Here is a 10,178-nt window from a genome sequence, read left to right on the forward strand (position 1 = left end):
CCCCCCCTACATGCCACTTACTCATTCACATTTAGGGAAGATCTAGGCCTGTGTTCACAAAGTGTCTCAGGGTAGCAATGATGATCTAGGATTACTAGTCAGGTTCCCCTTGTCCATTTAATCAGCAGATGCAGCTGCTATCTCAGCACTGTTCAGCACTGACCGGTCCCCTGATTGAGTTATCATTATAGGAAAAGGCACATTTAACAAATTATTGTGTAGATGATTTCTCTTTATATTGCGTTGTTGTGTCCATGTTTGACGTTTTGTTACAGGGAAAATCATGGAACGTAGCCTATATTTAATGTTGTACAACATTTGCAACCACAGTGTTTTCATGAGACAAGTGCACGTGTCTCTCCCCTCTATTCTATCAAGGGACACATCCTGTCATCCTGATTCAGACTCTTCACACCTTTTTCTTTATACCACAGTGCACAAAATTATTCTAGAAATGTCCAATATTTTTCATGCCCTAACCTATGCACACCTAAAACTCAGATATCAGATATGTGCTTTAATGGGTAGAAACAATGATTTTGGGGGGTTCTTATCAATAATTTCAGAAAAAGGCCTATTTATTCCATTTCAATTGTATGTAGTAGCCTGTTAAATTCCACTAGATGGCAGTAAGGAGCAGCAATTAACCCTGGAGTTTAGTTTAGCTGGTAGTTTAGCTTTATTTTTTATTTTATTTATTTCACCTTTATTTAACCAGGTAGGCAAGTTGAGAACAAGTTCTCATTTACAATTGCGACCTAGCCAAAGATAAAGCAAAGCAAATTTATGGTTATGTTGGTAGCTTGAATATGTTACATTCAATACAATGATAAGTAGGAGTGACACACAAGGAGTGACACACAAGTCCAATCCTGGAGTGTCTTAACAAAATTAAACCAATGTATTTGTATAATACCATTTTTTTGAAATATTGTATTAAAATATGCAAATGAGGCAAAATCTCATTATACAAATACATTCTTCTGGACACTGGATGAAGTCAACCTAAAAATGTTGGTTTAATTTTTTTAAGACACTCCAGGATTGGACTTGTCCACAGCAGATTGTGGGTAAATACTTTTTTCATCTTTCTATCTGTAAAATACAGTACTAAAGACATGTACAGAAAATGTATTTTTGCCGCATTTTTCTAAAGAAAATGTAATCTAGAAAAAAACTATTACAACATATCAACAATTCCCTCTAGGCAAGTCTGGAGAATATATCCAAAGATAACCACACGTAATTTAGTGAATGAAGAAAAATATTTTTCCGTGTGGGAATATAGTCCAATTTGTAACACTCTATGAAATTAGCTTTTAAATTATGTGTAATTTAATGTAGTCAGCTTTACAATTATTGATGTATGTTCATTTTAAAGTGGTTAAAAATCATTAAAAAGTTGATGACGGTAATATGATAAACTAAAGAATATATACAAGTGTTTTACATTTTTATGTTTACTTTTTGAAAACACTAATACTCCCAAGGTTATGAGACTCTAAATTGAGCTCAGGTGCAACCTGTTTCCATTGATCATCCTTGAGATGTTTTTCTACAACTTGATTGGAGTCCACATGTGGTAAATTTAATTGATTGGACATGATTTGGAAAGGCACACACCTACAGTTGAAGTCGGAAGTTTACATACACCTTAGCCAAATACATTTAAACTCAGTTTTTCACAATTCCTGACATTTAATCCTAGTAAAAATTCCCTGTCTTAGGTCAGTTAGAATCACCACTTTATTTTAAGAATGTGAAATGTCAGAATAATAGTAGAGAGAATGATTTATTTCAGCTTTTATTTCTTTCATCACATTCCCAGTGGGGCAGAACTTTACATATACTCAATTAGTATTTGGAAATTTTCTATAGGATTGAGGTCAGGGCTTTGTGATGGTTTTGGAGCAGTGGCTTCTTCCTTGCTGAGTGGCCTTTCAGGTTATGTCGATATAGGACTCATTTTACTGTGGATATATCAACTTTTGTACCTGTTTCCTCCAGCATCTTCACAAGGTCCTTTGCTGTTGTTCTGGGATTGATTTGGACTTTTCGCACCAAAGTACGTTCATCACTAGGAGACAGAACTCGTCTCCTTCCTGAGCGGTATGACAGCTGCCTGGTCCCATGGTGTTTATACTTGCATACTATTGTTTGTACAGATGAACGTGGTACCTTCAAGCGCTTGGGAATTGCTCCCAAGGATGAACCAAACTTGTGGAGGTCTACACTTATTTTCTGAGGTCTTGGCTGATTTCCTTTGATTTTCCCATGATGTCAAGCAAAGAGGCACTGAGTTTGAAGGTAGGCCTTGAAATACAGCCACAGGTACACCTCCAATTGACTCAAATCATGTCAATTAGCCTATCAGAAGCTTCTAAAGCCATGACATAATTTTCTGGAATTTTCCAAGCTGTTTATAGGCACAGTCAACTTAGTGTATGTAAACTTCTGACCCACTAGAATTGTGATACAGTGAATTATAAGTGAAATAATCTGCCTGTAAACAATCGTTGGAAAAATTACTTGTGTCATGCACAAAGGAGCTGTCCTAACCGACTTGCCAAAACTATAGTTTGTTAACAAGAAATTTGTGGAGTGGTTGAAAAACGAGTTTTAATGACTCCAACCTAAGTGTATGTAAACTTCCGACTTCAACTGTATATAAGGTTCCACTGTTGACACTGCATGTCAGAGCAAAAAGCAAGCAATGAGGTCAAAGGAATTGTCCTTAGAACTCCGAGACAGGATTGTGTCGAGGTACAGATCTGGGGAAGGGTACCAAAGAATGTCTGCAGCATTGAAGGTCCCCAAGAACACAGTGGCCTCCATCATTCTTAAATGGACAAAGTTTGGAACCACCAAGACTCTTCCTAGAGCTGGCCGACCGGCCAAACTGAGCAATCAGGGGAGAAGGGCCTTTGTCAGGGAGGTGACCAAGAACCAGATGGTCACTCTGACAGACTTCCAGAGTTCCTCTGTGGAGATGGGAGAACCTTCCAGAAGGACAACCATCTCTGCAGCACTTCACCAATCAGACCTTTATGGTAGAGTGGCCAAACGGAAGTCACTCCTCAGTAAAATGCACATGACAGCCCACTTGGATTCTCTGGTCTGATGAAACCAAGATTGAACTCTTTGGCCTGAATTCCAAGCGTCGCGTCTGGAGGAAATCTGTCACCATCCCTATGGTGAAGCATGGTGGTGGCAGCATCATGCTGTGGGTAGGGCTGTTGTGGTGACCATATTACTGCCACACCGGCGGTCACGAGTCATGAAGGCCGTCAAATTCTACGTGACCGTTTTAGGCTTCTCCAAGCTCTGATGCTGCTAATAGTAAATAGTAGCCTACAAAACTTGCTAACTGCCTGGTACTCAGCACTCTATTGTCCCTCTAATCACTCTGACATCAATGCAAATGTATTCAAAAATCTAATCAAACACTTCATGAGAGCTCATGTTGCACAACATTTCTATAGGCTATGCATTTGCGTGAGAAAACGGAGTGATGGCCTCTACTAAAAAGAGGATGATCCCATCAGCTTTCTATAGGCTAGGCCTACTAAATTTATTTCTCAACATTCATACTATTAAGCACATTGCTTATATTTACAACAGGAATATAGCCTACCTGGCTGGCATGAAAATGAACCACGCGAAAAGTGTCCTCCATTTGCTGTTTAAGTGCATAGATTACATGTATTTTTTCATGCAGCCCCTGTTTCGATACAGGTGCATGATAATGGTCCATTCTATATCAAAACACATTTCACACATATATATTATTTAGTATATGTAAAGACAAGATTAAATCAAGAATAGTCTGATGGATGACAATATTAGCCTATCACTTTTGAATGATATATTATTATATTATCACTTGTGAATAATGCCCAGCATAAGAAAGATGCCTGTTTTTTGCTACTTTTTCAAATCATTGTCACACACCTCATGTAGCCTAGCCCATAGGCCTATATGTTTTGTATCACAACTAAAGTGGCCAAATAAATTCTTAAAATGCAAAACATTAATCCGCTTTACAAGGGTTATTAATTTTTCATTTAACTAGGCTGTCACGTCCTGACCATATGTTATTTTCTATGGTAGAGTAGGTCAGGGTGTGACAGATTTTTTTCCCCCTATGTTTTCTATTTCTATGTTTAGGTTCTAGTTTTGTATTTCTATGTTGGGGTTTTGTTTGGGATGATCTCCAATCAGAGGCAGCTGGTCCTCATTGTCTCTAATTGGAGATCATACTTAAGTAGGGGTTTTTCAACCAGGGTTTTGTGAGTGATTAATTTTGAGTTGTGTATGTGTCTCATTTTTTTTTTTTCATTGTGTATTTATGTATTGCATAGTTTCACAGTATAAATAAAATGTGGAATGACACACACACTGCACTTTGGTCCTCTTCTCCCTTCGACATCCGTGACATAGGCAAGTCAGTTAAGAACAAATTCCTATTTACAATGATGGCCTACCCTAGCCGAACCCAGACGACGCTGCAGCCCTATGGGACTCCCAATCACAGCCGGATGTGATACAGCCTGGACTCAAACCAGGGACTGTAGTGACGCCTCTTGCACTGAGATGCTGTGCCTTAGACCCATGTGCCACTCGGGAGCCCATAAACTGCGCATGAGTTTCAAGTTTGGGGAAAATCATTTTCACCATAATTTAATTTTTTATTTTTATTTCACCTTTATTTAACCAGGTAGGCAAGTTGAGAACAAGTTCTCGTTTACAACTGCGACCTGGCCAAGATAAAGCAAAGCAGTTCGACACATATAACAACACAGAGTTACACATGGAGTAAAACAAACATACAGTCAATAATACAGTAGAAAAATAAGTCTATATACAATGTGAGCAAATGAGGTGAGATAAGGGAGGTAAAGGCAATAAATAGGCCATGGTGGCGAAGTAAATACAATATAGCAATTAAAACAATGGAATGGTAGATTGACAGTAGATGAGTGTGCAAAGTAGAAATACTGGGGTGCAAAGAGCAAAATAAATAAATAAATAAATACAGTAGGGGAAGAGGTAGTTGTTTGGGCTATTTATAGGGCTATGTACAGGTGCAGTGATCTGTAAGCTGCTCTGACAGCTGGTGCTTAAGGCTAGTGAGAGAGATAAGTGTTTCCAGTTTTCAGAGATTTTTGTAGTTCTTTCCAGTCTTTGGCAGCAGAGAACTGGAAGGAGAGGCGGCCAAAGGAGGAATTGGCTTTGGGGGTGACAAGTGAGATATACCTGCTGGAACGCATGCTACGGGTGGGTGCAGCTATGGTGACCAGCGAGCAGAGATAAGGCGGGACTTTACCTAGCAGGATCTTGTAGATGATCTGGAGCCAGTGGGTTTGACGACGAGCATGAAGCGAGGGCCAGCCAACGAGAGCGTACAGGTCGCAGTGGTGGGTAGTTTATGGGGCTTTGGTGACAAAATGGATGGCACTGTGATAGACTGCTTCCAATTTGTTGAGTAGGGTGTTGGAGGCTATTTTGTAAATGGCATCGCCAAAGTCGAGGATCGGTAAGATGGTCAGTTTTACGAGGGTATGTTTGGCAGCATGAGTGAAGGATGCTTTGTTGCGAAATAGGAAGCCAATTCTAGATTTAACTTTGGATTGGAGATGTTTAATGTGAGTCTGGAAGGAGAGTTTACATTCTAACCAGACACCTAGGTATTTGTAGTTGTCCACATATTCTAAGTCAGAACCGTCCAGAGTAGTGATGCTGGATGGGCGGGCAGGTGCAGGCAGCGATCGGTTGAAAAGCATGCATTTAGTTTTACTTGTATTTAAGAGCAGTTGGAGGCCACGGAAGGAGAGTTGCATGGCATTGAAGCTCGTCTGGAGGGTTGTTAACACAGTGACCAAAGAAGGGCCAGAAGTATACAGAATGGTGTCGTCTGCGTAGAGTTGGATCAGAGACTCACCAGCAGCAAGAGTGACATCATTGACATATACAGAGAAGAGAGTCGGCCCAAGAATTGAACCCTGTCGCACCCCCATAGAGACTGTCAGAGGCCCGGACACCAGGCCCTCAGATTTGACACACTGAACTCTGTCGAAGAAGTAGTTGGTGAACCAGTCGAGGCAATCATTTGAGAAACCAAGGCTGTTGAGTCTGCTGATGAGGATGTGGTGATTGACAGAGTCGAAAGCCTTGGCCAGGTCAATGAATACGGCTGCACAGTACTGTTTCTTATCGATGGCGGTTAAGATATTGTTTAGGACCTTGAGTGTGGCTGAGGTGCACCCATGACCAGCTCTGAAACCAGATTGCATAGCGGAGAAGGTACGGTGGGAGTCGAAATGGTCAGTGATCTGTTTGTTAACTTGGCTTTCGAAGACCTTAGAAAGGCAGGGTAGGATAGATATAGGTCTGTAGCAGTTTGGGTCAAGAGTGTCCCCCCCTTTGAAGAGGGGATGACCGCGGCAGCTGTTTTCCAATCTTTGGGAATCTCAGACGACACGAAAGAGAGGTTGAACAGGCTAGTAATAGGGGTTGCAACAATTTCGGCAGATCATTTTAGAAAGAGAGGGTCCAGATTGTCTAGCCCGGCTGATTTGTGGGGGTCCAGATTTTGCAGCTCTTTCAGAACATCAGCTGACTGGATTTGGGAGAAGGAGAAATGGGGAAGGCTTGGGCGAGTTGCTGTGGGGGGTACAGTGCTGTTGACCGGGGTAGGGGTGGCCAGGTGGAAAGCATGGCAAGCCGTAGAAAAATGCTTATTGAAATTCTCAATTTTGGTGGATTTATCGGTGGTGACAGAGTTTCCTATCCTCAGTGCAGTGGGCAGCTGGGAGGAGGTGCTCTTATTCTCCATGGACTTTACAATGTCCCAGAGCTTTTTTGAGTTTGTGTTGCAGGAAGCAAATTTCTGCTTGAAAAAGCTAGCCTTGGCTTTTCTAACTGCCTGTGTGTATTGGTTTCTAACTTCCCTAAAAAGTTGCATTTCACGGGGGCTGTTCGATGCTAATGCAGAACGCCACAGGATGTTTTTGTGTTGGTTAAGGGCAGTCAGGTCTGGAGAGAACCAAGGGCTATATCTATTCCTGGTTCTAAATTTCTTGAATGGGGCATGATTATTTAAGATGGTGAGGAAGGCATTTAAAAAAAATAACCAGGCATCCTCTACTGACGGGATGAGGTCGATATCCTTCCAGGATACCCGGGCCAGGTAGATTAGAAAGGCCTGCTCGCTGAAGTGTTTCAGGGAGTGTTTGATAGTGATGAGTGGAGGTCGTTCAACCGCTGACCCATTACAGATGCAGGCAATGAGGCAGTGATCGCTGAGATCTTGGCTGAAAACAGCAGAGGTGTATTTAGAGGGCAAGTTGGTTAGGATGATATCTATGAGGGTGCCTGTGTTTACGGCATTGGGGTTGTACCTGGTAGGTTCATTGATAATTTGTGTGAGATTGAGGGCATCAAGCTTAGATTGTAGGATGGCCGGGGTGTTAAGTATGTCACAGTTTAGGTCACCTAGCAGCACGAGCTCTGAAGATAGATGGGAGGCAATCAGTTCACATATGGTATCCAGAGCACAGCTGGGGGCAGAGGGTGGTCTATAGCAGGCGGCAACGGTGAGAGACTTGTTTTTAGAGAGGTGGATTTTTAAAAGTAGAAGTTCAAATTGTTTGGGTGCAGACCTGGATAGTAGGACAGAACTCTGCAGCCTATCTCTGCAGTAGATTGCAACCCTGCCCCCTTTGGCCGTTCTATCTTGTCTGAAAATGTTGTACTTAAGGATGGAGATTTCAGAGTTATTGGTGGTCTTCCTAAGCCAGGATTCAGACACGTCTAAGACACCCAGGTTGGCAGAGTGTGCTAAAGCAGTGAATAAAACAAACTTAGGGAGGAGGCTTCTAATGTTAACATGCATGAAACCAAGGCTTTTACGATTACAGAAGTCATCAAAAGAGAGCGCCTGGGGAATAGGAGTGGAGCTAGGCACTACAGGGCCTGGATTCACCTCTACATCACCAGAGGAACAGAGGAGGAGTAGAATAAGAGTACGGCTAAAAGCCATGAGAATTGGACGTCTAGGACGTCCGGAACAGAGAGTAAAAAGAACAGGTTTCTGGGGGCGATAAATAGATTCAAGGTATAGTGTACAGACAAAGGTATGGTAGGATGTGAATACAGTGGAAATAAACCTAGGCATTGAGTGATGATGAAAGAGATATTGTCTCTAGAAACATAATTGAAACCAGGTGATGTCATCACATATGTGGGTGGTGGAACTGAAGGGTTGGATAAGGTATAATGAGCAGGGCTAGAGGCTCTACAGTGAAATAAGCCAATAAACACTAACCAGAACAGCAATGGACAAGGTATATTGACATTAAGGAGAGGCATGCTTAGCCGAGTGATCATAAGGGTCCAGTGAGTAGTGAGGTTGGTTGGGGTCACGGCGATTCAGACAGCTAGCCGAGCCATGGGTAGCAAGCTAGCAGAAGATGGAGGTCTGTTTTTAGCCACCCCGTGTGTTTCCGTCGGTAGATTAGTGGGTTCTGTGTGGTAGAGGGAACCTATCCAATTGTCAAAATAGTTATAGTTATAGTGGCCCAAGAAGATTGTTCGATAGACCTGTTCAGATAGCAGCCAATATGCTCAAGACAGCTAACAATTAGCGGGCTCCGCATTGGCAGTAAAACGGGTCCAGATAGGTGATTGTAGCCCAGGAGTGGCTGATGGAACTTTTCAGCTGGCTAACTCCGGGATAATTGGTGTTTGCTCCGGAATCGACGTTAGCCAATAGTCACTCGGATAGCAGCTAGTTAGCTGCAAGATCCAGGTGTAAATGTGCAGAGCTTGCGGTAGAAATTCGGGGATATGGAGAGAAAATTGGTCCGGTATGCTCTGGTCTGAGTCGCGTTGTACAAAACTGCCGATAGCTTTACGAGGTGAATAATACTTTAAAAACATTTTTTTTATCAGCACCACATTTGTTGAGGCGGGTTGCAGGAGAGTATTTTGAAGTTGAGTTTCTAGAAAAAATATACAAAAAGATATGCGAAGAAAAAGACTAAAATACATAAAATACATACACACGGGACAAGACGAGGACAAAGGATGTCTGACTGCTACGCCATCTTGGAAACCTTGAAGAAGCTATAGAAATAGAATATAAACGCAATAGAAGCGTTGTTTCTTGTACTATTGTCTCTTGTGTCTTTAGAGATAAAAAAAATGCACGTTTAAAATGAAAGCATTACATGCATAATTGTGTTTGCGTCACTTTTGATAATGGTGTTTTCCGCTAATGGAATATTTGCGTTTATAACCTAATACTATGTGCGCATTGCTGCGTTTATAATGTGAAGAAGTAGCCAAATAGTTTATCAACATTTTAAGCTAAACGTTCTGCTATGTTGCGTCTGCTCTGTTGCTAGTGGTTGAATTAATTTGGGATCTATCCTATCCCACAACTGTCCTAGACTATGTTTGGAATATTTATTTATCGCACAGAATAGAATTTGGCGACCTTTGTACTATGGGGGATAGTAGAATGACATAGGCTAGTGCTTTTGCTGTTCATTAGGCCTACTCGTCTTGTCGGCTGATGAAAAGTAAATATGGACAGTATTTCCAATATCTTCAATATGCACCTCGGAATTGGATAGAGAGAAAGATCCGATCACGTGATGGAGAGCCATGTGAGTGAGAGGTGACTCGGCACTTAAGAAGAAGGGCACAACGGCCACTGGCCGCAAAAGGCATGGATTTTTTTTATGGGATGCCACCGTGAAATTCTAGGCATTATCAAATGCTTGTCAAATTATGAATGAGTGAATGATGCAGTGTACAGCCTGCGCAAAAAACAAACCAGAGCTCATGCCTTTCAAGCAACTCTTTTCAAATCATCATTAGAGTCGCATCATGCAGCCTTACCTATTTCTTTGTTAACTGGCATAGCCAGATCAGGACCTAACATAAGGACAACTCAGAGTATGCTATTCTGTTCTTCTGAAATAGACTACATTTTCTTCATATCATGTTTCTTTAGACCTGTCTAAAATAAATAATGGATTTATTGTGAAGGTGTAGGCTATATTACATGGATTTATTACACTTTTTAAAATATAGATGTTCCAAAGGTCTGCGTCAGTGGCAGCCAGGAGATGATAAATGTGTTTTTGTTTATTAACGGTCAATTACCGTAA

The sequence above is a fragment of the Salmo salar genome, chromosome ssa04, assembly GCF_905237065.1.
Source record: "Salmo salar chromosome ssa04, Ssal_v3.1, whole genome shotgun sequence".
Taxonomy (NCBI): Eukaryota; Metazoa; Chordata; class Actinopteri; order Salmoniformes; family Salmonidae; genus Salmo; species Salmo salar.